General features: G+C 35.3%; 1 long non-coding RNA gene across 2 annotated transcripts in view; it reads left to right on the top strand.

The window, feature by feature from the left end:
* Window positions 1-2996: 2996 nt before the first annotated feature.
* Window positions 2997-27886, top strand: part of LOC106506806 (uncharacterized) — a 424630-nt gene continuing 399740 nt past the window's right edge. The window contains exon 1 of one of the 2 annotated variants that reach the window (XR_014834194.1): window positions 2997-3228. This is a non-coding gene — a long non-coding RNA (uncharacterized LOC106506806). The remainder of the gene's footprint in view (window positions 3229-27886) is intronic. The other variant, XR_014834197.1, reaches the window with a different exon arrangement.

Consider the following 27886-nt stretch of genomic DNA (forward strand, 5'->3'; position numbering starts at 1 on the left):
AAAATAAATAAATAAATAAATAAAGCCTCCATATCTGGCAAGGTAATGAATCCTTTATCCAACCTTAGAGTCTGTACATCCGCCTCTGAGGGTCTTATTCATTGAATTCCTTGGCCTCATCTAAGTTGGATATTGGGGAGTAGATCTTTCTTGGAGGTGACACAGTTTAGCAGGCCACGTGCAGCTGGGGCTCGTTTGTTTCATGGGCTAGGAATTACGTTAGACTAGGAATTACAGTCTGTTCTGTTCAGTCTTAGGGTTTCTTAAATAATATAATTCTCTACTATTGAGAAAGTTTCCAGTCTATTTACTTTCTATCAAGTGCATTGGATAATAACCAAAGCCAAATGCCCATCTCTACTTTAATGTACATTCCTTAGTTTAATGGCCTCTGATTCAGTGTACTGTGCCTTTTTATTTTTAAGGTAAAATATATCATGGCTTCATATTGATTTTTCAATTCAAATTCAGAACTTGAGGAATCTAAAGTTTCTTTGATCTTCTATCTGTACCTACTTTCTCATATCTTGAGAAGCCTGATTCTCAATGAGATCAGGAATAATAGAATTAAAATATTATCTGATAATATGCACACAACAATCTCAGCAGGACAGTAGGAATGCTATGACCAGTAATATCATTACTTAAAACGGTTTAAGAATTTTTGTAGTTCTGCATATCCTACTAGGGATGTAGAGTGGAATTACTCAGTTGTAAAGTCATAATTTCTGTTTGTAAGGTTATTCCGGAAACTCAATATACATTTAAGTTCATTTGTTTTCATTTTTGGTGGGCAAATTTTTTTCTTTTTTGGCCACGCCTACAGCACATGGAAGTTCCTGGGCCAGGAATAGAACCCGAAAACCACTGCAGTGACAACACTGGAGCCTTAATCAGCTGCACCACAAGAGAACTTCAATTTTTAAAAATGGCTTTTTCAGTTAAATTTTATCCTAATGTAAAATATTTAGAGAATTACAAAATTAAATCAACAAAACTAGGTACATTCATGGAGTTCTATTGTGGTGCAGCCGGTTAAGGATCCGGCTTTGTCATTGCTGTGGCACAAGTTCAGTCTCTAGCCAAAAAAATAAAAAATTACATTCAAAGAAGATAAACTTTTAACATTGTCTCTCTTACCTTATTCCTTCCCTCCTATTTAGGTGACCAAACAGTGATTTATCCATGTTTTTTATACTCAAGCACATATTTGTACACCCCCTTTACTAGATAAAATAATGACATACACACTTTCCTCCACCACCATGTGTTTCATCACATATTTTATAGATCACTTCTTAATAAATATAATCCTCTCTTGTGTGGAGTTACCATAGATAATTCACTTTTCTATAAGAGGCATTTGAGTTTTCTTTTTATATCATTAATACCCTTGCACATATTAATTTTCATATTTGTGTCAGTGTATCTTTGAGATAGATTCCTTGAAAAAGAGTTGACAGATATCAAAGACACATTGATAATGTATTCAAATGTCTGTTTTTCACCTTAAACTTGCCAATACGAATGAATATTAAACTTTTGGATTCGTGCCAGTATAATAGCTAAAAAAAGATTGGTGTCCCATTGTAGTTTTAATTTGTGTTTCTCTTACTTTGTGTGAGATTAAGTCTCCTTTAATACATTTAAGTGGTGTTTTTGTTACTTTTCTTGTAAACTGTTCAATCACTGCCTCATTTTATATGGAATTGTTATTATTTTCTTCTCTCTGTAAAAACTAAGGTATATAAGGAATATTAACCCTTTGACCATGATATATGTTTTCCCTGTTTCTCCATTTTTTTTGTTTTTATTTTATTTTGACTTTGATGCCTTTTGCCATGTGGAAGCTTATCATATGTACATATGTTTGTATGTATGTGATATGTGAACTAGATTATATATGTGTCTATATATGTAATCTTTTATTTGTCTGTATTTTAGATTATAGTTAGTGAGAGGTTTCCCATTCTCACAACAGAAAAGAATTCACCCCTGTATTCTCCCAATGAACTAGTTTTATTTTGAGTATTTGCTTTTATGTTTAAATCTCTGATACACTTAGAAATCATCCTTGTGATGGGAGGAATATATTCCTTTAAATTTTTTTCTGCATGGCCATCTAATTACCCTAGTACCACTTATTAACATTTTATTTCCTTCACACCAATTTGAAAGAGAAATTATTATATATGACATATTTACATAATACATATGCATTATATATTAAAATCACACATGCAGCTGTGTTTATATCTGGATTTTCTATTTATCAATGTATGTGGTAGCTTTAAAAATATAACCAAATTCTTTGATACTCTCCCCACCCCTTGTAAAAGGTGAAGCTTAATCCCCCAGCCCTTTCCTGAAGGATGGATTTATTGACTTACTTCGAAACAATAGCATATGGCAAAAGTGATATGTCACTTTGAGATTAGATGATAAAAGACTGTGGTTTCCATTTTGAGTTGGAGTTCTCTCTCCCTCTCTCTAAACAAATAAATTAACTTAAAAAGAACTGTCATCTTCACATTGAAAATTTTTATTTGAATGCATGATATATTTTCCCACTTATTCTAAGTATACTTTTGTGGGTTTTATTTCCTCATAAATATTTGTATATTTCTTGTTAAATCTACGTTTATATATTTTTTTCCTCTTTGGTATTATAAATGGAGACTTTCTTCCTTTATTTACCACCCACCCCCCATCCTTGTCATCATCTCTGTCCTCCTCCTTCTCCTCTTCTCCTTCCTCCTTTGGTTTTTATAAAGGAATATGTTTGATTTTAGTTATGTTCATTTTGTAACCTGCAGGAGTAAGCAAGTTGTGTGCTCCCTCCCCCCTCCAAAAAATGTGTCTGCATTCTAATCCTTGGAATCTGTGACTTAGGTTAAATGGAAAGAGAAATTAAGGTTGCAGATAGAATCAGGGTTGCTAACCAGCTGACCTTAAATTATCCTAGTTATACAGGTGTGGCCAATGTAATTATAAGCATCAAGTGAAAAATGGGAGGAGGGGTGAGGAAAGAAAATTGTTAGAGTGGTGTGAGGTGGGAAAGACATGATGAGTTGCTCTTTCTGGTTTGAAGATAGAAGGGGCCACAAGAAAAGGAGTAAGTGGTTTCTAGAAACTGAGAAAGGCAAGAGAACGGATTTTTCCCTACAGCCTTGAGAAGCTATGCAGCCTTGCCAACACCTTGATTTTAACCTAATGAAGCTCAGAATGGTAAGGTAATATTTTTTTTTGTAATTTGTTGCAGCAGCAATAGAAACCAATGCAACTGAAATTTATTACATTCTCCATGGTTTTCAGTGTTTTTTTCCTATTTATTCTTTTTGGGTTTTGCATGTATTTGGTCTTGTCATCTGAAAAGATGTGCCAATTTGAATCTGTATGATTCTGAGTGCTTTGGTTAATATCCCCCAGAGCAGTACTATATTATAGTGAATGTAGTGGTAATCCTTGTCCTGTTCTAGGCTTTACTTTGAAAACCTCTAGTATTTCCATGTTAAGGGGCTGACTTTTGGGTTAAACCATATATATTTTATCTTACTAAGAAAGTATTGATCAATTCAAATTCTATGGGTGTTAATTTTTTTTCAAATGCTTCTCTGTATCTAGGAAGATAATCATATGGATTGTCATCTTAACTCTATTAATAAGATGGGATTCTGTTTGTAAATAGATTACTAAAGGTTTTTACTTTGATATTTAAAAGTGAAGTATATCTGTATTTTATTTTTTGGGTTAATTTTTGTGTGTCATATATTGGCATCACTATTACACTTCCTTTTCAAAATTAATTTGAAAAATAGGAAAGAAATACTGATTTAGGCTACAACATGGGTGAACCTGAAAAACAGTATGCAAGATAAAAGAAGCCAGACACAAAGACAACATATTGTATGAATTAATTTATATGAAATGCCTAATAAAGTCAAATCTCTAGAGTTGGAAAGTAAATTAGTGGTTGCCTAGGGCTAGAGGTGAGTGTGAAGATTAGCTCCAAAAGGGCAGGCAGGGGGATCTTATTGGAGTGATAGAAATCTAAGAGTGGATTGTGGTGATGATAGCACGACCTGGCGATTTACTAAAAACTGTTAACTTGTATATTTAAAATGAAAATAGGTTTTATAATATGAAAATTACAACTCGGTGAAGTTGTTAAAGACATAAATTTTTAAAAATTGAAATGTAGTCTTACCAATATTATATAGTTGTGTTTAACAGGGAAAAAAAAAATGAAAGTAGAAGTTTCCTTCCTTTTCTATGCTCTGGAATAGTTTAAATACTGTGGACATTATCTGATATCTAAATGTTTGGTGGTGGTATGCCTAATGGAAATGCTGAGCCTGGTGATTTATTGTGTGTATTGGGGGAGGGGAGTGGGATGGGCTCTTTATTGATTTTTCTCTATTTCCTCTATGGTGATTGCCCTGTTTAAATTTTCTGTCTCTACTGAGTCAAGTAGGTAAACAGCATATTTCTTTAAAAAAAAAATTCACTTTATTTCGGTTTTAAAGTATGATTACAGGGATATGCAAGTATATTCTTTATCTTAAAATTCTTCTTTGGGCAGTTTTTTTCCACTTAGCATTTTTAATTTTTCTGTTATCTTTTACCCTGGATTAGGTCAACTAACAGATTGTCTATTTTGTTGGTTTTATTTGAAACAATGATGCATATTTGGATTTGTAAAATGTTTCTTGCTGTTTTTTTTCTGAGTGAATTTTCCTTGATATGCATTGTGCCCTTTTAATATGTGATATATATAATATATAATTTTAAGAGCTGTTCTTGAGTTTCAAATTTCAGTAGTTCTATCCCATTGCTTTGGTTTTCTTCTTTGAAGACAACTATTGTACATATTTTGCATCTTCTTTTCCTATATTGCATATGTGACTTTCTTTTGAAGCTTGATATCCCTGTTGTACCTTTTTAAACAACTTTATTGGGGTGAGGTATAAACATACTATTAAGTTCACCCATTTTAAGTACACAGTTTTCTAAATTTTAGTAAATTTATACAGTTGTAGAATCATCACAATAAGAACACTTCTATCACCTTATGTTGGAGCGTGAAATAAGCCATGATAAATATAAAACAGATGAGATAATATAAAGGAAAATCTCTAGGTAAATGAGAATTAAAAGAAATCACTAACAGAAAAATGGGGAATCACACAATTATTCAAATATGTGAAATCACACAAATCATTAAATAACACATGGATCAAAGAACCATTCACTTACAGAATGTTCTATGTATATTTAGCTTTTGAAGTCTTTGTTTGCTAAATCCAAAATTTAAGATTAGAAATAGTTTCTAGTGAAAAGTGTATGGATAACAAATTGCTGTTTCTTTGAAATTTTCTTGATTTTTGCTTGAAATTTAAAGAGTTTGGATGATATATGTTAGTAAATTTAAATTTATTTTTCTAAACATCTTTTTGTTTGGCTTTTGGGGAGGGAGATGGTTATAATTTTATTTCTTTTTTATTTTTTGGTAACTAGGCTTATGCCTAGAAATCTTTCTCTTGTTGTTTTTGACTCTGATATGTCTGCTCAATGCTTTTATTCTGATTTTTATTTTTGAGTCTAACTTCTTAGGTTTCTCCTGTGACTACATGGCTTATGAGGCACTCAGTGATGTAAGCAGAGGCTGTATTAAAATATGTCAAGTTCATAAGTCTTCTACCTTCTGAGATGGATATATGTGTGAGTTGGAAAAGTGCATTCAATGTTCATCCAGTCCTCAAATCTCTCTCTTGCCTTTTAATTTCCACTATATTCCCTTGAGTCATCTTGTCTACATTCATAGTTTCCTAGTCAGCCAGCGATGTGTACAGAACTTACCCAGTTCTTCTGTATCCTTCTGGGATCTTCCTTAAATTTCTGGCTTGTTTGTTATTCACCCTAACTATGAGTTTTCCCACGGATTTTTCTATGGGAATTTGTTTTGTACTAGAATTGCCATGTTCAGCTGACAAAGCTAGAGATTTTAATTCTCCGGCCCCAAGTGACTGTTGTTTCTGAGCATAAAGGGGGCTGTTTTGCAGCCATCTGCAATCTGGTAAATATACAGATCTCAAGGAGCCAAGCTTGAGGGAGTGCATGTATATAAGTATTGGTGGGAATTGTTGGTGGGCTAGAGGTAGGTGTAGTACCTGCAGTCAGAAAGGTCACAAATTACTGCTGTCCTTAACCAAAGTCCAAGTAGTTTTTCAAAAATGAATAGTTTATGCTTCATGGTGCATCTTTCCTCTATTCCAATGCTATCAAGTGGTTATTTTTGATAATTCTGTTCAATTAAATACTTTTTTCTTGGATTCACTCATCTTTACATGCCACCATGAAGCATGTTTGGTTTTAAAATTGTTCCTTTTGACTTTCCATTTCTATTAAGATATCTGCTGTTTATTCACTGTTGTGTTTCTTATGTAATTTTTTCCTTTGTGAAATGATTTTTAATTTTATTTCAATTTTTTACAGACTTTTCTTTTTCTCTCTAATTCTCATTTATAATATTGTTTAATGTCTCCTATTCTACTTATCTCATTTTGAAATATTTGGGCACCATTTTTATCCATTTTTGTGATGTATTTCTTCTTATATCTTCCTTCTGGAAGACACTTTGCACCAACTTCCATTATAATATTGTGACTAAAATTTGAACTTGAAATGGCCTAGAAAATGAGATGCAAAATCAGAGTAAAATAAGCAAATTATGCTTAATAGAGAATTGCTGAGCTTAATAATTTAAATAATCAAAGTGGTTAAAGAATTTGTGGGTACAAATTTGAGGTTTTTTTCAACAAAAGAGACCAGCCAAATTTTTTGGTTTGATTTCTTATTTATGGATACTGTGGTAAAGTGTTGGTCACCTTCCATATTGTTGTGCCCATTCTCTTGTAACAGAATTTTGTTTTGGTGTGATGTGGCTGTGTGTCTTATGGGAAACATTTTTCTAATTTAAGCCAATTTGAACATTATTTCCCTTTCCAAGAATACTTTTGGAATAAGTATGTGATGAATTTCTGGTGAATGAAACATAAAAAGCATAAATTTTTTTTCTCTAATGTGCTTCTTACTGAGGTATTACTCATCCTTTTAAATCACATGTATGGCTTCATTGTTCATTTCTACTCTCTGGTAAGCTGAGGATAAAAAAAATCTCAAACTTCAACTATAGTAGCACCTCATGATATGTCACACCAGGTAGAAGTGGGTCGCTATTGAATTACAAGATTTGAGTAATCTCAGTGGGCAGAAATTCAAAAAGGTCTCTCCTCTGCTCAGGAAGTGAGATGGTACGAGGTCAAGAGCTATAAAAATTACCTGGCAGCATCGAATATTCTAACTTGATGATAATGAATATAGAAGGAGAAAAATTGAAATGTTGGTATCAAGCAAGTTTGGAGAAGAGATTAATGAATGCAGCACTCAAAATGACCCCAAAGCCTGAATTCATACCAATAGGATCCCAATGACTTCCTCTGGATTTTGGTCCTCTCCTTTTTTAAGTGGATTGACTCGAAAATCTCATGAGTAACATTGTCAGATGGTAGGCTAAAAGTTACACATGGGCTCAATAATAGGGAGTCTTTGCATCAAGAATGGCTTCAGTGTGGAGTGCGTGAGGTGCACAAATTGTCAGCAGTGACCAACACTAAACACCAGTTATGGTAGGTTATATATCAGGACCTGTTGAGAGGTTAATTAAATTGGTCCATTTCATGGTAAAGGGGAGGCAAGTTGTCTTCCCCAGAGGAAGAATGCATTCTCTATTTAAATTTCTTTTATTGCTATTCATGCCTGTACTCAAACAACCAAATGCTGACTCCCTGAAGTCCTTATGTATGACTATAATGTTATCCCATGTAACATGCCTCCCAACAAGGTGCTGCCATAAAACAGAAAAACAAGAGGCTGTTGGCCATGAGAGATATAACTCTTCAAGGGCCAACTTAATTCTCACTTCTTCTATAAAGTCTTCTTGAATATGCATCTTTGATAATAACTATTACCTTTTCTGAATTCATAGCCCTTATATTTTTAGATCATTTAAATGATCTTAGCACTTTCTATCTTGTTCTATCATTCAGCCCTTCATGTGTGTGTCCCACTCTATTATTAAATTTAAGCCTTTTAAATAAAATCTTAACTCATTGTTTTCCCTTTGTCTACTGGAATATTTTGCACATGCAAGATACTAAAAGATTGTTTGCTGATGACAGTCATATTCACAGAGCCTTAAAATTGCATGTGATTTTAAAGGGCATTGAAACCCCAAGTCCTCCAGTAAAATCTCTTTTGTCAGAATATTTTATTTTTGTAAAAAGATTAGAATTGTCTGAAATAAATTGAAAACTCCTTTTATTATACAGCCATGGTCCAGGAACAGGGTAAGTTCAATGGATCCACATGTGATCTTATATTACTGTTGCTATTACTTGCAAGCTATATGTCAAATATTTATATTTAAAAAAGCAGCTCGAGTTATTTTTATCCTACCTGTTAAAGAAAAGCAGTTGCTCCTCTTCTTTGTAGCCTGCAATGTTTAGTACTAATATCATAATAAATTTAAAAGTTTATCTTCCATGTCTAGTAGAATGTAAGCTCCATAGGGATAGGAATTCCCTTCCTTCCTCTGCGTGTGTGTGTGTGTGTGTGTGTGTGTGTGTGTGTGTGTGTGTGTGTGTGTGTGTTTTATATCCTAGTATTTGGAAAAATGTCTGTCATAGAATAGGGATTCTGTAGATTGATCTTCTTTAGTTGTGTGTGGTTCTAGTCTTGCAAATAAAAAAACAAAAAACTTACCTGGAAATCATACCACACAAAACAGGGTCAATCAAAATGAGAACACCGTAAATGTATTTATTATAAGGTCTTTCTATCCATAAGAAAAATCAGAGGCAGTCTAAACATTGGGCTCCTCCTAAGAGGCAGAGATTAGAAATATTTTTTGTAGAAAAGTGCAAGTGGCGGATAGGGGTGTAAATGTCACAGATGTGCTAAATCCAAAAATTGCTTTTGAGATTTCTTTCTTTGAGTGAACATTAGGAAGTGTTCTACATAAATAGCCTGTGAACCACAGCTAATGTTGTGAGCTTATTTAGATTAAATCCAAACTTGATTTTCAACCCTGATGATGGCCTGGCTTTTTAGAGTGATTCTAGTTAGTATTAAATGACTCTTCTATACAGCAGCAGTTTAATTATTAAGATATCACTACACCGACAGATCTTGGGCTGACTGAGAGGTCGGTAGTATCTACTTCATGACCTCATTTCTGAAAGTTGATGATTCACTATATATCCTATAACTTGAAAAGCCATTTAACAGAAGGCCTCTAAAGAGGAGAACTGGATATTTTCCCACTGAAGTTTTACAGGAACAATTTCAAGAAATGACCAGTTTCAGTTCGGAGTTCTCAAAGGAGTTTGGTTCACCTTCATCATTGATCTTTCTGTTTGAAGTGTTCATTTACCATCCTGACATAATCTAGGGCTGCACTGCATGATGTTGATGATACTTTTGTCAACGTGAAGAATGCAGTGCCATTGTTACAGAAATCGTACAAGAAACAGAGACCTTAATATGTACCATCTGTTTTACAAAAACGTTCAATGTGGTAATGCATTTGCAATACCAGAAGCAATATCTCTAAGACATGAAATGAACATATGTTGTCTAAGAGCCTTCAGGCTGACATTGAAAAAGAGAAAAGATAGTACTTCAAGGCAAATACTGTCCCAGTAGAAAGACTGCCAGATCCAATATGGCTCAGCCTATTGACAAGTCTCTGGTGAACAACTTCATATAAAGCTTTTCACATTGTTATGGGTTGTACAGCTCTCTGGCCCATCTTTTCAGCATGGGTAAAATAGTAGCAAACACCCTCTTTGTCACTCTGGGTACTTTTCTGTTTCAGAGCAACAGATGTTGTCAGAAAAAGTCACACCACACAACAAAGTGCTTGAAATGATGATTTCTAGGGCTAGAGAGAAACTGAAACAGTGTCTTCTGATGAGTGAGCAGGTACTTTTATGGAGCTGTAAATGCAGCTCTGAAAACTGTACTAAAATATCTAGCTATTTAGCATACATGCAAATTATGAATTTTATGAATGGTAGCTTAAACAGCTTTCATATGCATATTATTAACTGAAAAATTCTGACTTCATTTTTCTAGATACTATAATCTGAATTTATATTTTACAATGTAAAGTTTAAATCACATATGAATACATATGTACATAGCCTGTATGTATGAGACTGTATATGTCACATTTGTATAAGTGAGCATTAGGAAAAATTACAGGGAGTTCCCATCGTGGTGCAGCGGAAATGAATCCGACTAGAAACCATGAGGTTGTGGGTTCGATCCCTGGCCTCAGTCAATGGGTTAAGGATCTGGCATTGCCATGAGATGTAGTGTAGGTCACAGATGCGGCTCGGATCTGGCATTTCTGTGGCTGTGGTGTAGGCTGGCAGCTACAGCTCTGATTAGACACTTAGCCTGGGAACCGCCTTATGCCACAGGTACGGCCCTAAAAAGACAAAAAAAAAAAAAAAAAAGAAAGAAAGAAAAAATTACAAAGTTCAGATGATAGATTATTAGGCCCATTAGGAGGAAAAATAGTTAACTACCTTAACAAGTGTTAGTTTGCCTGTATTTCAGTTCCAAAGACTCAATATGGCTTTAAGTTACATTATGCCATAATCAGGCTTAGCTCTTCATAAACATGTCAATATGAAATATAAGCCTTACATTTTAAAAACAGTTGGAAAAATACAGCAGTGGACTTGAAGCCAGGAGATCTGGCTTTGAGTCTCCAATCCTAATTTGTAAGTGCATGACCTGAGGTAAGTCTGACCTTGGGGTCACCCTTCAAGGCCTCAATTACTTCGACTGTAAATAAGGGGGTTGAACCAAATGATCTCTAAGCTTCTTTATAAATTTAAGAGTTACTACAAATGGCCAATGGTTATGCAGTTTAAAATGGAGCGGGAAACTTGTTTGAAATATAAAGTCAAGATAGTCAACTAATTTATTTGTATGTATTTTATGTTTAAAAGTATACCCCAATCTATAGGAAAGTCTGTTTAAACAAACCATACCCATAGAAGAGAGATCTATTTTTTTGTGTCTATCCATTTTACAACAGTTACACAAGTTTTCATATTTCTTCTATTTCTCACTTAGGAAAACAAATTTAAAACCCTTCTTTGTGTCTAGTCTGTTAGTTATTGGATGGGTAGAAGAATGATGGGGTGCTCCTTGACCTCATAATAACCATACTCCTATGTCTCCAAAGTTTTTTTTGTATCTAGAAGGAGTTCTTTGATGATCATTAATGGAAAGCTAATTTTTAAAACCGTCTTTATCTTGGAGTTCCCATTGTGGCTCAGTGGGTTAAGGACCCAACACCATCTCGCTGAGGATGCAGGTTTGATCCCTGGCCTGGCTCAGTGGGTGAAGGATCTAGCATTGCTGCAAGCTGTGGCATAGGTCACAGATGTGGCTCAGATCTGGTGTTACAGCAGCCATACTGTAGGCCTGTAGCTGAAGCTTAAACTTGACACCTAGCCCAGGAAATTCCATATGCCACAGATATGGCTCTCAAGAAAATTTTTTTTAAAAAAAGCAACCACTCTTTTGCTGTTAGAGTTATGACCCAATGGTGACTCTAATAAGGAGATTTTGGCTTTTCTTAGGGTGGTAGTAGAGGCACCAGGTCCATCCTCTTCTCTCAACCCACCCATCCCTAGCATAACTCTTTGGATTATTCCTCTCAAGAAAAGGAGGAAAATTATTCACTAATTATTCTTTCGTATATTCTACAGATAGAACTCTCCACCTAGAACCATATATCCAACGTCTGAACTGAGATTTGCATAGGAAACTTTGCCACACGCTAAAGTTGTACTCTCTGTAATTACTAACTTCTAATTTCCTTATCACACCCTACATTTAGTTCATGATCACTTTCAATGCTTTATTTTATTGCCCATCTTCTGCTATTTATGATATATATTATGCTATCCTGTGGAGTTGCGGGGGACAGTGAAGGCTCTGGTTACCCTTGAATTTACAGCTTTATTCACATGGCTGCCTGGTCTCTTGACCTGTTAACGGTCAGGGGTGGATCAGCAGAAATTCTTCTCTTCACTATGGGTCAGAGGAAAGCCACTGAGGAAATTCACTTCCAACCACGCAAAGTTCAAAGGCACTGGGCTTGAGTGGTGTGTGTGTTTATTCTGGAACATGTGGATCTGATGAGTGTGAGGAGATTGGTGCAGTATGGCTCAGATGCAAGTCGTTGAGTATAATTGATTTTTAATGGGCTGGCTACCTGCCACCAGATGTTCATCAATTAGGTATGCTTTCAAAAGCAACACAGCTGCTTACTTCATGCCGACTATTCAGTGGCTGAGAGATTGTTACATAGCATAAGAAGCCAGCTCTGTGTAGGACGACCGTACGTTCACTTTGCTCTCAACCAGTCGTGATGTAGGCCTATGATTATTAATGGCACCCCCTTTCTCTTTCTCAAAATGTCCCAATTTGGGCAATAAATCACTTGTGCATCCTTCCTCTTTGTCTTGCTGTTCTAGGCACTATACAGAGTTAAGAGCTAAATCTTGCCCTCTAGCAGCAAATAATTCACGTTAATGTCATACCCAAAGTGGGTCTTAGCTCTTAATGTCACTGAATTTTAGAGCTGTAAGAAACTTCAGATTGCATTTAGTCCAATGCCTCTTAAGAACTGGTTCGTGTATTGGTGAGTTAATTTTTACCAACTTACCTTTATTTCTCCTATATCAATATGCAAATGCATCATGCCAATTTCTTCCCTTCCTTCTTCCTTTTCATTTCTCTTTCCTCTTCTAGACTGTATCTGGGGCTGGCTTATTTCCTTCCCTACCCCCGGGTGATCAAATGACCTCGTTGTTCTTCATCAAGGAATAGACAGTCCCTTTTAAGCAAAAAAAAAAAAAAAATCTGTAAGATAATGTAATTTTACATCTAGAAGATAAGAACACAGTATTATTATAAAAGGATTTTCTGCCAACTTAGTCATGTTATTTTATGAGTGTCATAACATATCTTTAAAAACATTTAACCTTCTTCATGTTGTTATACTGTGCTATTTCAGATCATTGTCTAGTGCATGATTTTGATTAAGGCTGGCCTACCCTATACCTATGAAGACCGTTTCTCCCTGAGTCTCTATTGATTTCCAGGAAATATTTATCCTCCATTGGCTGTAAATGCCAAAATTTATTTACACTTCTCTTTCTCTCTCTCTAATCTTTAAATTTATTTATTTATTTTTATCAAAGTAATAGATGTAGAGGTTTTTAAAAATGATATAGTCCAAATATCTGTAACGAAAAACAGCAGAACCATTCCCAGTGGCACTTTCAAATTTTCAAAATTATTTCTTTTTGTAATACCTTCACATTTCTAAGTAATGTATTTAATTTGCCGTGTCTTGATTTTTAAATGTTAGTTGTCTTCCTATTTTAGAGTGTTTATAACAATCTTCCATTGCTAACACACATTCCCTCTCCTCATTCTCCTATTATAACACAATTTTGGTTAATGAAAACATTGATGTTTTGCCTTTTCATGAGTAGGTAAATATTGCTAAAATTCAAGCTTAACTTGGAAATATAACTACCTATTTTCTTGTTTCTTTAGTTCTAGTTTTTTTTTCAGTTTTCTGTCTATCTGTCATTAACTTGACAGCTCCAACTTTCTCCCAAACCCATCTCCTCTCACCTCACTCGAACACTGTGAAATTTCTAAGTTCCTTCTTATTTTCTTAATTTTATTTTTATTAGAGTAAAATTTAGTGTTGTGTCAATTTTGCTGTATAGCATACTTTTTCCTCATACTATCTTTGATCATGTTCTACCCCAAGAGATTGGATGTAGTTCCCTATGCTGTACAGTAGGACCTCATTGCTTATACATTCTAAATGTAACAGTTTGCATCTAACCTAAATGTCCATTGGTAGATGAGTGGGTTAAGAGGATGTGGTACATATATGCAATGGAATCCTACTCAGCCATAAAAAGAACAAAATAATGCCATTTGTATCAACATGGATACAACCAAACATCCTTCTTATTTTCTTTGACATAGCCTCATGGGACTTGGTCCCCCTGTTCCTACCTGTAGCCTTAGGAAGGAAATGTTGCTGTTGTTGCTGTTCATGTTATTTCTTTCACTCATTGTTGATGTTGAGAAACCCAGTACCATTCTGATGACTGAAGTACCATAGTCTTGATGGCTTAAAACAATGCAAAGTTATCCTTGAGTTCTGGACAGAAGTCAGAAATGGATCTCACTGGGCTAAAGTACTGCTGCCAACAACCTGCATTCCTTTCTGAAGGCTCCAGGAAAGAATCTGTTTCTCTGCTGAGCCTGGCTTGTGGTTTCTCTCTCCATTTTCAGAGACAAAAATGACCAATGGCGTCTTTCGCATCCCATGCTCAGACAATGACACTTCTGCTTCCCAAGTCCACACTTACAGATCTTTGTGATTACTTTGGGCCAACCCTGACAACCCAGGATAATCTCCTTATTTTATGGTCAGGAGATTAGCAATCTTAATCCCCTTTGTTATATAAACTAACATATTCACTGGTTCCAGGGGAGTAAGACAGGAACTACTTTGGCAGGGGGCGGGGGGGGGGGGGGGGGCATAATTCTACCTACCACAGGATCTTACATGCTAATACAAGCTATTTAACATTCAACTTCCTCCTCAAACTTTCTACTTACATATCTAAATGGCTTTGTACTACTCCTTTTCATTCTGCTTGAACCTGTTTTCCCTTTAGTCTTTGATTTTTCAGTAAGTAGTCAAATCAAAAATTTTAATCACCAAAACAGTTGACACCCTACATATCCTTATGTTCATGTCAAATCCATCAGCAAGTTCTGTTTGCTCTACTTTCAAAATATATCTAGAAGTCAACACTTCTTTCTACTGCACTTCCATACCTCCAGTTGTCCAGAACAGCTTTTAGAATATCCTAAATATTAGTATGTCATGAATGAGCTAATATGTTTCCCAGTTACAACGTCACATATAAAGTATCGTCTATGGTTGCTTGTGGTTTGCTCTTTGTTCGATTACCTTTAATTCAGATGATAGTTTATTATTTATAATATATATCTTTAATAAATATTCTCAATGCAAACTAAGGGACAGATGGTTTAGGTGGGATTCTTAATTGGAAAGAACAGAAATTAATTGAAGCAGACAATAAATTTATTGTAAATATAGGTAGCAAAAAAAAAAAAAAAAAAGAGAAGGCAGTTTAAAAAAAGCAGGTCCTGAAAATAAGACTCAGTGCAGCTTACATTATTCACTCTGATACTGCTGCAGCCTTGCCTATTATACAAACTGTGGGGGTGAGCATTGGTTTTTTTTCTTTTGTCTCCTTTCTTTGATGGTTTTATGATTTCTAGAATTTTCTTCCTTAGAGACATTGGTTTTATATAGCCACCATTATTACCTATACCATTATTAAATTAGTAGGAAAACACAATCAACTGCAAATGAAAATGGAACAAAAGCTAAATGTACACTATTTGGAGTTACTAGAAGTTTGGTTTGTTCCTTTAGACTTTTCAATTTCCATAATGTTATAACCAGTAACTCCTTATTTTTGCATTTCCTCTTACACGAGTTGTGTCGATGACAAAGAGAAGCTGAACATTACCTTTGATATTTTTTAATCTTGATCTAAATATCAAATGTTTTGGAAAATGAAGCTTCTCAGTATTCAAATAATTCTCTTCGAATGAAGAGGAAACCAAAGGACAAGATATGGTCCTTCAGTCTTTGCAGTTGAAATGCTCTTCATGTTAGATTGCGTTAACTCTAAGTGGCCAAACACAGTGCTGCTCCATTCTAGTTTGCAAAGCATGTGACTCCCACAGTTAATAGTAGTGGGTCAAACAGTGGTGACTAATAAGGCTAATAAGCCTTATTCTATGTTGGAGCTAACAAATCCTTTATCAGTACTTCAACCACTCTGCTTATGTGGCCTCATTGTTAAGATTATGCCTTTCATCTATGGAAACCAATCCCTTTCATATACAATTTCAGCAAGAAGCTTAAAAAATGTGTATTAAAGCAGTATTGACTTGTCTAACAATAAAAAGTACAATTAGGCTTCCAACACAGAGCATTTCTAATTTGCATAAAAACCTCTCTAACCTATTCCTTTTACTGCAGAATATAACCAAAAGGTTATATTCTGTTCCATGCACCAGTAATTACTCTAAAATCACTAGATAGATGTACCTATGTAATATTGTTCAGTTCTTTATGCAGGTCATTAAAACTGAATTTATATGCAAGATATATCAATAGGAAAATACTATTAAAATCATTAGAAAAAGTGACCAAGCACAATGGATTCCTTTTACATAATATCACATAATGTAATAATTTAAGATAGTTTCTTACTAAGAGCCACTGTCTTGATAAAAAAAAAAAAAAAATCATCCCACGACTAAGACCGAAGACAACTTTATGACACCTTTAACCGGGGCTTCTAATTTACACAATATATAGTTTTAAAAGACAACTTTTAATCACCAGAAGAATAATTACAAACAGACTTTACGTAAAGAGCACTTTAAGAGTATTCAATGTTTTTATAATGGAACGTTTTTATTTCAGAGTATAGGTTGTTCCCTGGCCACATATGATCCTTGACACATAAATGCATGTCTCTCTTGTGTACCTGAGAATTTTAATTCCACTTTTAAGAGCAATGGAAACTTGTGGGACTCTTGTGATTCTTGTGCTCTTTGATTTCCTTAAATGACTCCTAGGAGGACCAGTTCAGAGTATGGCTGATTATCTACTTCTTTGCAAAGGTGGCATGAAAATGCTTCATGACCACTGCTGATGAGCTTCCCATGGTGGTTTAATAAAGAGCAGCACTGTTCTACTAGGGTAACACAGAATGACATTGCCTCGGGTCACTTCAGGGCATGTCACATCATGTAACACAACATAACCTGATGTAACTTGATCCAACAGGTCAGGTGCCTGTTGCCTATTTGTAGGAAATACTTTTTATTTCTCCCCCAGAAGAGAGGCCATGTCACCCCGTATAACGAAATGTCAATTCCAGCTCTGAGTCCAAGGGATACCAATGGAACTAATTTCCTTCCCAATTACAGTGGACTCTGTTCAGCACTGAGTTACAAAGAATGCATGTCATTAACAAGAAGGTAGTTGTGAAAGTGAGTTGAAGGAAATCTGCCTTAATTAGCACACATTTAAGACTGGAAAGCATTGTAGCAGAGACAAAATGCTATATTTAAAATGGCAATTAAAAACAAAGAGAAGAGAAAAAAAGTCAAATAATAGTTAACAAAACAGCATCCTTTTACAAAAGATAATTATATTTTCTAGGAAAAACAAATTGCCGCAAGTAGTTTTTTTTTTTTTTCCTTTTAAAATGACTGTTAACCCATGTAATTGGTTAGAACGGTGCTTGCACTGCTCTATTCCTGAATTTATCAGGATGCTTTTGGGTATTTAAAAGAGGCATGATACAGTGCCTACCTTCAGTAGGATTCACTGATGGAAAAAACAAAACAAGCATCCATTGCACACCCAACATTGAATAAGTGCTACATTCCAGGTGGTTACCCATCAATCCTAGAAAAAGTAAAGAAAGAAAAGAACATTCCCTGGAGTCAGAAAGAAAGCCTCGAGGATTCAAATTTATTATCATTTGCTTTGAGTTTAATTTTTTAATTTCGCAAGGAAGTCTGAGTCTATTAAAAGGTTAAAAACATGTGCATGTGGTTCACTAGGAGAGGTAAACTTTAAATAACATCTAACTTAGGAGTTCCCGTCATGGCACAGTGGAAACGAATCTTACTAGGAACCATGAGGTTGTCGGTTTGATCCCTGGCTTCACTCTGTGGGTTAAAGATCTGGCGTTGCCATGAGCTGTGGTGTAGGCCACAGACACGGCTTGGATCTGGTGTTGCTGTAGCTGTGGCGTAGGTTGGCAGCTGCAGCTCCAATTAGACCCCTAGCCTGGGAACCTCCATATGCAGTGGGTGCAGCCCTCAAAAGACAAAAAAAAAAAAAAAAAAAAAAAAAAAAAAAAAAAAAAAAATCTAACAAGTTTAATCTTTAAAGGGAAAGAAAATATCCTTTTCACAAACAGCTTAGGTAACAGAGTTAATTATTTAGGAATAGAACTCTTGGGTTCATCACTAGAAAATCTGAAATTAAAAAAATATACCATAGTACTATAGAAATTTACTTTTAAAATGTTACCACATGCTTACCAAAAGAAACAGCCATATAAACAGTTCTTGGAAACCTATCTTATTGGGTTCTAATCTGCTAGGTATTAAACAGCAAGAATTGAGTGAAAAGAATGGCTTAAAGATATGAACTAGCTTTTTGTGGTAGATAAGAGTTTTATATTTGTGTGAACTTGAGAAGTGACATGCCTTATTCCTGGATCTAGACAGGGAAACAGGAAGGGCAGTTACAAGGGGTGAAAATGATGAAGGCAGGCTAGGATATTTTTATAAAGTAGTTTTGTTATTTCATAAGTAATGTTATAGATATTCCAGGTCAGAGATAGAGATAAATACTATATTATTAGTATGTTTTCATCTAAGTCAAATATGCATTATTTCAGAATTATCCATCACTTCCAATGATTTTTCTAGTTATTCATAAATTTCCTCCATTAGTTCAGATAAGCAAGATTTGATTATGCATATATTACAGGTAAAGGACTGTAATAAACTATGCATCAAGACCACACCATTAATAAACACAGATGTCAAAATTCAGTTCATAGTTATATTTCAAAGGACAACCGGTTTTCAGCTTAAATAAACCTGTGCCTCCAATACAAGTAATACCAAAATATAAAATATTTGAAGTCTAACGTTTACTCAATATACAGATAGACTTTCTTGACTTGTAGTAAAAACAAAATCTCTAATACAAACAAGTAAATTTTTTTCATAGTTGAAAAAAGACTACTTAAAATAATGTAATATTGTAGTTACTAGATAACTATTTATCTCCATTGTGCCAGTGTTCACAACTATGTCTACAATTTAAGCAATTACATAAATAATTCAGTTTAAAATCAACACTAATGAAAATAAAAATAACGTGTTTCCCTTCTGCAAGCAACTGGGCCCTCACTTAAGATTACTGAACTCTTTCGAGTTGATTTTTTTTAAGCACAGAAGAGCAGAAGTGTCCAGAGCTATAAATTATAGCTCAAAATCACTAGAGAAGTTCAGAAGTTCTTGGTCCATTAAGATGTTTCAGTGCATGTGTCACCTTTTGGGTGACAAATATCATTCTCATATTTGTTTTTTTGTTTGTCTTGACCTCTTCTCTGTTTCCCTCTTTTTCCAAAAGGCCCAAAGAGGGAAATGAATGGAAAAAAAAAAAAAAAAAAAAAACACTTGGGACTAGATCAGGACATCCAGGGCCATCTGACTCTAATACTCTACTGTTGTCAGATTTGGCATCTCACATATTAGATTATTTGACCAATGACAAACCATGATGGAATTAGAAAATGGCAGCTCTTGGAGGTGAACTAGCTTTTAATAGTTGCCCAAAGAGAATCAAAACAATTGTTACATGATGACAAAACCAGTGAGGTAGGAATCCTACTTCCTCTCCAACTTGACTGCCCTCAGATGAACCAATGAGGATAAATAACCTACTCCTTCCTCTGTTTCCACAAAATCTCTTCTCTGACACAGCAGAACGATGGGAGAATTCGAGAAGGGTTCTCTATTTTTCTCTGGCTTGAAACTTAGCTCACAAAGAAAGCTCGCACTAGGTAAAGATTTTCACAATGATGTACCAACAAGTCTGCAAGATTTGCTACACTTATACAAGGAAGTCAGACTCGAAAATAAAACTTTTTTTTTTCTGTTTGTGGACACAATGATGAACATATGGTCGGCACCTGGAATTTATAGAGGGCTTTACCTAATAAAACCTTCTGAAACATTCCAAGAATGACAACAAAGTGATGGCATGGAGCAGAACTGCCAAAGGTAATCTTCTTCACCTTCTGGCTCTTTTAAAGCAGAAAACATAAAACTAACAACTTAGGGCCCCCCAAATGCTTATGAAATGTGCATTAAAGAGGTGGGAGCCCAAGTTCTCTGACAAAGGTGCTATTATATCATGACTGTTAGTGTCTTTCTGGATTGTCTCAGAACTGGTTTATGAGGAAGATGACTGATTGGTAAGCATACTATTAAAAAGGAGAGTAAGAGTGCAAGATCAAGTTCAAAGTTTAGAAAGTTTTACTTAGAATGTTTTTATAATGGAATGCATTATTAAGTGATAAAACCACATACAACACCGACTTATGATTTTATAAAAATCTATTACCTTTAGCTGCAACTTAGGAAAATGTCATTTGCAAGGTGACTCTAAGCTCAACATGGACTTTAAGACTGAAATTTCCAATCAGAAGAACTTGATGAGATCCAGATTAGAAAAAAAGAAAGATTATTAAGGCATTACATCAGAATAAGACAACTTAACTTTTAAAGAATCCAAATGTCTTTACAAATCTAAATCAAAATAATGGTGAAAATATTTTCTGTATTTGCAACAATATTTTGCAAATAATAAGGGACAATCTTGAATATAATCACAAAATTAGAAATAACTCCAATCCTGAGCCCCTCCTCACCCCAGTTCAGATCTGAGCAGCTTATAGTATCTAAACCAGGATTTAATATACTTTTAATGACAATTCTCCAAGCCTCTCAGTCCTCATATTCCACCTCCTCTCCAAGGGTTAGAATCCGAAGGGCAGAGGAAAGATTATTTCACCCAAAAACTTCAAAAATAAACACATTGACTATTGGTTATCGGAGCTATAAATACCTTTCAGGGATCAAAAAGCAAAAACAAAAAACCTCCAGAAACCCTGCCTATTTTACCTCCCCCAAAACCAGCCAACTGCTCCATTCAGCAACTCTCAGAAAATGCTACCATCAAGACAAACCAACAAAAAATTGTTGCTGTAGCCTAGAGAAGATCCCACAGCCCACTCAGGACTGGCCTTGCTGTAAAGAGGTACAGAGGAGTCTGCAAGGTCACTGGGTGTTTGAACTAAGGACAAAACAGAGGTAGAGAAGTGCTTTGTGGTAGCAGAGAGGATGATCTGGGGCAAGGCTGATGGAAGTCAAACGTCATGAATTGTGATTATAACCTTAAGCTAACTTCCCTTGGAGTTCTTTTTAAAGTAGGACATGTTTAGAATGATGTCGTGCTTCCAGATAGATTTTTTTTCATCTATATTGGCTTATTCTTTTGCTTAAGAAAAATGTATGAACGTTATCCATTGAGGAAATCACCATATTGGGTAGTTAGTTTATTAATGGTATAGAAGGGCAAAAGCTTAACCAGTCCAAGAAAAAGGTGGTTCATCATTTACTCCCATCCCAATTCTATCTTCAACTCCAGGGAATAAACAGTGAAATAATGTGTAACAGTTTGTCTCCCAACTCAATGATCATACATAAATCATCGCTTGGTAGCTGATGTCTAATCTAAGAAAGTATTTCACATTAGTTAGGAGCTGAAATTTGGGTTATCAAAAATGCTATAAGGCTATAACCTCGTGAGTTTTAAAATGTCTTCCATTACACATGTGTTTTTCATTTAGAATTCTTTGCTTTATGTGTTCTAACTCATTCGGCTTACATTTAAATACCTGTAATAACAGCCAAAAAAAAGGAAGACTTGTAGCAAATCCTGAATACTCTTCTTTGGCAAGAATTTAGATCTTTAGCTAACCATTCAAAGAAAGGGGAAAATAATAGCAAATAGGACCCAAAGCAAAATGATAGCAAAGAGTGACCAGTGAATTAGGAGGAGAGTTTGTAGCAAATACTGGTCACGGAAAGCACTAAAATTTCTTAGCCGATGCCAATCACTAAAGTTAATGGAAAATTCAGAGCAACTGCTAATAATTGAAGTCAATAGAGAATTGATAGCACATGCTGATCAGCGATGTTAATGGAAAAATTCTCAGTCAAACTGCTCGTTTTCAGATGTCAGAATAGCAAAAAGCTGTAAGTGTGAGTTTTGACTCTTATGTTGACATTTTCCATTTCTTTGTATTAATCACGTTTATGTGATGTGAAATAGGCACAGCCTATTGTGGCAACGGGGGTTTAATTATGACTCCAAATGTATTTGCAAAAGTGTATTTCTTTTGACTTTGGTGCCCCCCAAATGGAAGTGATCACCTGCTAATGGTGCCCAGGAGCTCCAAGAGCTGTCTGGCGTGATAATCTAGTCTGCAAATTTAGGATTGCAAAAGGCCCCTTTTCTCCTCAGTAAGTATCAAATGCCACCAGTTTTCTCGGTGAATAAAGAAATCAGCAATCCCACAGACAGTAAGCAATACGAAAATGTAGCCTTTAACCAAGCAAGAAATTTTTTTGCACACCATCATAGTCCTGACTTATTTCAAATTTTCTGGGGTTCAACTATAGATTGATTATGCTGGATAAGCTATCCTCTGAGCGGGATGCCCATCCTTAAGAGCGCTTAGATCACAGGAATCGGGTGGGCAAATATGGACCCAGAACTTATGGTGTGTGATTAGGTAGTATGGGCTAGCACCTTTTACTGCAATGGCACAAGCTTATTTTCTCCTTCCAGGGTTTGCACATTCACCTCTCCCATCATACTTCCCAGTACCCTGTCCTTCATTCTACTTATGCACTCAAAACTTAATTATCCTTCAGTGCCTGACCTTCATCCCACCTCTACTATGAGACATTTCCCAGTGATCCCCTGATTTCACTTATTTGCATAAGTAAGCACTCATTGTCTGTATTGCAGATTTGAAATTCCTACTATCTTGTATTGTTTGGCATACATTGTCATTTAATCTAGTCTAACCAATATCTCACAACAAGACAATAAACTCCCTTTAACAAAAGGAGTTGATATTTCTTTGTTTTACCACAATGCATAAATCTCAATGGCTTCTGCATAAGGAGACAGTTCTGAAAAAAAAAAAATAAGAGGACCATTGAAACTAGAGTTAGATGTCTAGGTTTTAAGTATTAATTAGCTCTGCCATTTAAAAATCCTGGGAGATGTCCCAAGTTACCTGAGGACTATAAGCTTCAGGTTTCTCATGTTGTAAAGTGGGAGAATTCATGGGCAATTCACCTCACATGTGCTTGTCAGAAACAAGTGAAATCACATATGTGAATGGGCTATATTCATATGTGAATGGATAGATTGCAAATATATCTCATTATTTTAATAAGCTCTTAATATATATATTTTTATTTCATAATGATTTTTGTTTTTTCAATTATAGCTGGTTTACAGTGTTCTGTCAATTTCAACACCAGTTTTAACTTCTTCTGAAGAAAGATAGAACAGAAATTCTCTCAAATATGTAAGCTTGCAAAATAATGTAATACAATGTCATGAGTAAAGGGAAAACGAAGTGAGAGAGGAAAGCAAATTGAGCCAAAAACTATCATGGAGAGACAGTCTGTAGATGAGAAGCCTGATGGAGCATGCAGTTCAATAAGACCAGGGTTTTCTACTTCTGTACAAAAAGGCTAGTTTAAATGTAAATCATTTTTGAGTATAAGTTATATCTCATTAATTGCTCTAATCAAAACTATTTTTCTGTTCTCAAGAAACTACAATCTAAAGAACAGAATAGACCTTCTATAGGATGAAGATTTATGACCTATAATAAGTGAAACAGTTCATATACTAAACTTATAAAATCCTGACCTCACATTATCCTTTATTTTGACAAAAATACAAATAAGAATAACTAAACCCCCTCCAATTTATGCACTATACTGAAATTATAAAATTTATATTATCTATTTAATGAGAATAAAGTTATAAAAAACAGGAAGTAAAATTGAAATTAGCATTGTTTGAATAAGGTACAGATCACCTTTAATTTATGTTTTAATAAATAATATGATCAAGAAAGGAAAACAATGTAGGAAAAGTCAAATAAGGATTTATTTCATAAGGAGAATGGTAAAGACAGAGAAATACAAAACAGCAAACACAAACTCAACTGCCTTCTGAGATCAGACAGGTTATATGGAATGAGTAAAATGATCATTTATAGTGCATGGAGTAGATGAGGGAAATGGAAGGAAGAATACCTATGAACAAACGAATGCAAGCTTGTGAAATGCACAAATGTCCATTGTAAAATATGCATAAATGCTAGCTAGCTTATTACAAACTTAAAGTAAAACCACGGCTGGCAAATTCATCTCAAGCCTAAGGAGACATGATTACTAAATGTAATGTGGTGTCCTGGACGGCAACTAGAACAGGAAAAGGACACTAGGGGAACACTGAGGAAAACTGAGTAATAATAATGTATCAGTATTGGCTCACTGACGTGACGAAGGTACCACATCAATGTAAGATGTTAATAATAGGGATAACTGAGTAGGAGGTAAATAGGAAATCTCTGTAAAGAAAGGGAAATCTCCAAGAATCAAAAATCAGAGAGAACAGCTCACTAGAGCTGTGGGAATCTCTGGAGAGTATCCTGAAATTGATGACCTAGAGGTTTGAGTTTTATGTCCAGAAAAGAATAGGCATTAGAACCTTGGACCTGCAAAAGTCGATATGCTGACAAAGGCCCCTCACATGAAACCCCTGAGTTTAAAGCTGTACATGCCTAATAAAATGTTAAACTGGAAAAAAAAATCATAGGAAGATAATAGGAATTCTCTCAGTTTCAAGCTGGACTTAGAGTGGGACAAAATATTGCCCTGAGGATATAACACTGGAACTGCACTTCTCATAACAGGGTGTTAAATTTTATATTACCTTCATATCTCCAAACTCCTAAGCTTAAAAGTTTACATAAAAAGTGCACCAGGGCCCTAATGAACTCTGGGGCATGTAGCAGGAGCAATACTTTTTGGAGGAATGTGTCTTTACATCACAAATACTCCATTGTATATATACTCACAATTTGAAATTACAGAACATCTGAAGATCGAACAGCAAACAGCAGAGTTAGACTCCCAAGAACTTAATACAATTACTGAGAAAATGCTACCTACCAAAAATGAGTTTAAAATATAGTCTTAAAAAATTAAAAACCATAAGAGAGTCAATGAAGGATGGACAGATATTTTAAATACCTAACAAGAATTTCTAAAACAAAAGCGCATAGGAATTAAACTATATGTATACATTAAAAAGAGATGGGACACAAGGGAGGACATATGGTAAACTAAAAAATATTTCTGGGAAAATTAGAATGCAACACAGAGAGATAGAGAAAAAAAATGTCAAGGAGAAGAGACAAGAATGCATAAGTTCTGTCCATGCATAAATGTACTTCCTGAAGGAGAAAATATGGGAAAGAGGTATCAATATCAATCCTATACAGAGATGACATTATTTTTTCCCCCAATAAGAACCCGATTCCTCGGATTTGTGAAGCTTGAGTTCCCAGGAAGAGAAAGTAACATAAATACACATCATACTGAAACTACAGAATACCTGGTTCAAAGAGAAAATTAGCAGAATAAAACAGTCTACCACTAATAGGTCCTTAATTAAAAAAGTAAAGAAGTGAAATTCTGGAGGAAGGAAACCGGTGGCAAGGGGTTAAGAGTTTTATGCTGAGTGTAACTGGAAACCAATTGCACGATATTGAAGAGTGATGCAATTTAATTTATACTTTTGAAATGTTGCTCTGGATGTTGTGTGATGTAACTGATTGTAAGGGCACACCATTTCTGGAGGTCATGTCAATGACAGTGGGATGGTAGCAATGGGAGAAGGGCTCACATATGGAACCCAGTTGGAACGTAGGCCATGAGTCTTGCTGAAGAATTGGAAGTGAGAGCTGAGGGAAAGAGAAGAGTCAGGGATGACTCATAAGTTTCTGGCCTGAGCAGCTGAGTGTCTTGTGCGGCCTTTGTCAAGAAGGAGAGCACTGAGGAAGGACATATGGGAGGTAGGGTGGGGATCAAGACTTTTTTGCCTTTTATCGTGTACTCTTATAGGCTGGGCAGAATTATTCGCCCTTGGAGATAAATTAATCCATTTATCTTCACTACAACTCTGGAAGAAGTCACTAGTATTATCTTCCTTTCAAATATGAGGAAACTGAGGTATAGAGAAGTTTACCCACTGAAGATCACACAGCTGTTTGACTTCAAAGTCCATACTCTTGAGCAATATTCTCTCTTGCCTCTTAGGATGCCTCATCCAAGTTGAGATGTAGACTCATGATGTGAACCTCAAAGAAAGAGGAGATTTTCCTGAAAAATGTCATGATAAAGAAGTACAACTTATTTTCAAAATCATAGAAGTTTCCCTTGATCTTTCTTTATCCCTGTGCACAACATAAGCAGAACTGTTATTGATCTGCAGAGTTCCAAGTCTCTGTGAATGAGGCAGGAGGGAGGTGACACAGATGTCAGATACTTCCCAACAAGTTCATAAGAATACAGGCTACACAAGGTGAGGGAATTTTTCTTCTGTTAGAGTAGAATCCAAATATTCTAGGCCAGGATTTCATATATGCTAGGCGCTTCCATATTAGTTGTGCTAATGGTGGAAAGCTGTACCCTGCTCTAATACCAAATGCCTGACCACTCTCAAAATTCTTACAGACAATGATATTCCAAATGACAAACAAAAAATTTTAGTAGTATAAAACTTAAATTATATATATTGATCAAAATTCATAAGCCTGTAAAGGTTTGGGGAAGTTCATGAGTAGCCACAGGGTAGGTGAATATTATCAAGGTGGGAGATTGTCCTTATCACCCTAAAAACCTATAAATTGTAGATTTTGATGCAATGATTAGTCTGTGTTCAAGAAGTCTTCAGAGAAAGTGCTGTCTTTGATTTAGAGCCAATTTTCAACTTTTTAAGTTTTAAGAAAGATGTGGATGGATGGACAGAAGAGACATGGAAAATAGGGGAATTTAGTTTTAACGAACTGATAGTTCCAGAGAGGTCAGTGGAAATAGTTGCTGGAAGAAGGTCAATAGTGAATGGAGGAAAATTAGAGCATTAAGCAGTTGTGGAAGTCTGATCAGCACATGATATGATAACTAGCCAGTGGGTTTGCATCTAGAGAAGTAGCCAAAGATGATCAAATTAAGGAGCATGGTTGGGATGACTTTTCTTGAAACTGGTGGATTGAAGAAGCTGAATCGTACATGGATCCTGATGACATCAACCCCCAGCTTAAATGCTCAGCACTCAAAAGGGTGTGTTCCTGAGTTTTCCAGGTATCTTTTGAAGACAGTTCTCCCAATCCATGATTTTTCCCATGGATCTTGGAAGATATACTGTGAGTTTCATATTTGCTGATCTTTGAACTTGGGAGATAATATTTGGATTCTACTCTAAACATGTGTCCAGAGTTTGTTAGGAAGTCTACTTCTCTAAGTGCTATAACTTGAAATTTTTTTTAGATCTGGGATAAAATGCACATTGGAAAGAGTTCTACACAGATGGTTGCAGATAAGATTTGCAGGATCCCATATGCCTCCTGCTTGGTGGGGTTTATAGCATAAGTGCTGATGACAAGTCCTGAGGCTTTAAGTCTCATAACTGGGAAGTTCTGCAGCGATTTTGAAAGAATTTTCTCTCAGTGGCTGAGAGAAAGATTCAGTGGGGCCTTGTTGTTTTCCTTTAAAAGGAGTCATATTGGTTCAAGATGGCTTGGAAGCTGAAGCCATGGTTTTCAACCCCCCTTACAGAGTATACTCTGTTTTTAAAGAGTAAAAAATACTCAATATTATATTATCACCTATC

Source organism: Sus scrofa, chromosome 18 (assembly GCF_054392235.1).
Source record: "Sus scrofa isolate SSC_HxYL_T2T_F1_AM1 chromosome 18, Sscrofa_HxYL_maternal_Yorkshire_Landrace_v2.0, whole genome shotgun sequence".
Taxonomy (NCBI): Eukaryota; Metazoa; Chordata; class Mammalia; order Artiodactyla; family Suidae; genus Sus; species Sus scrofa.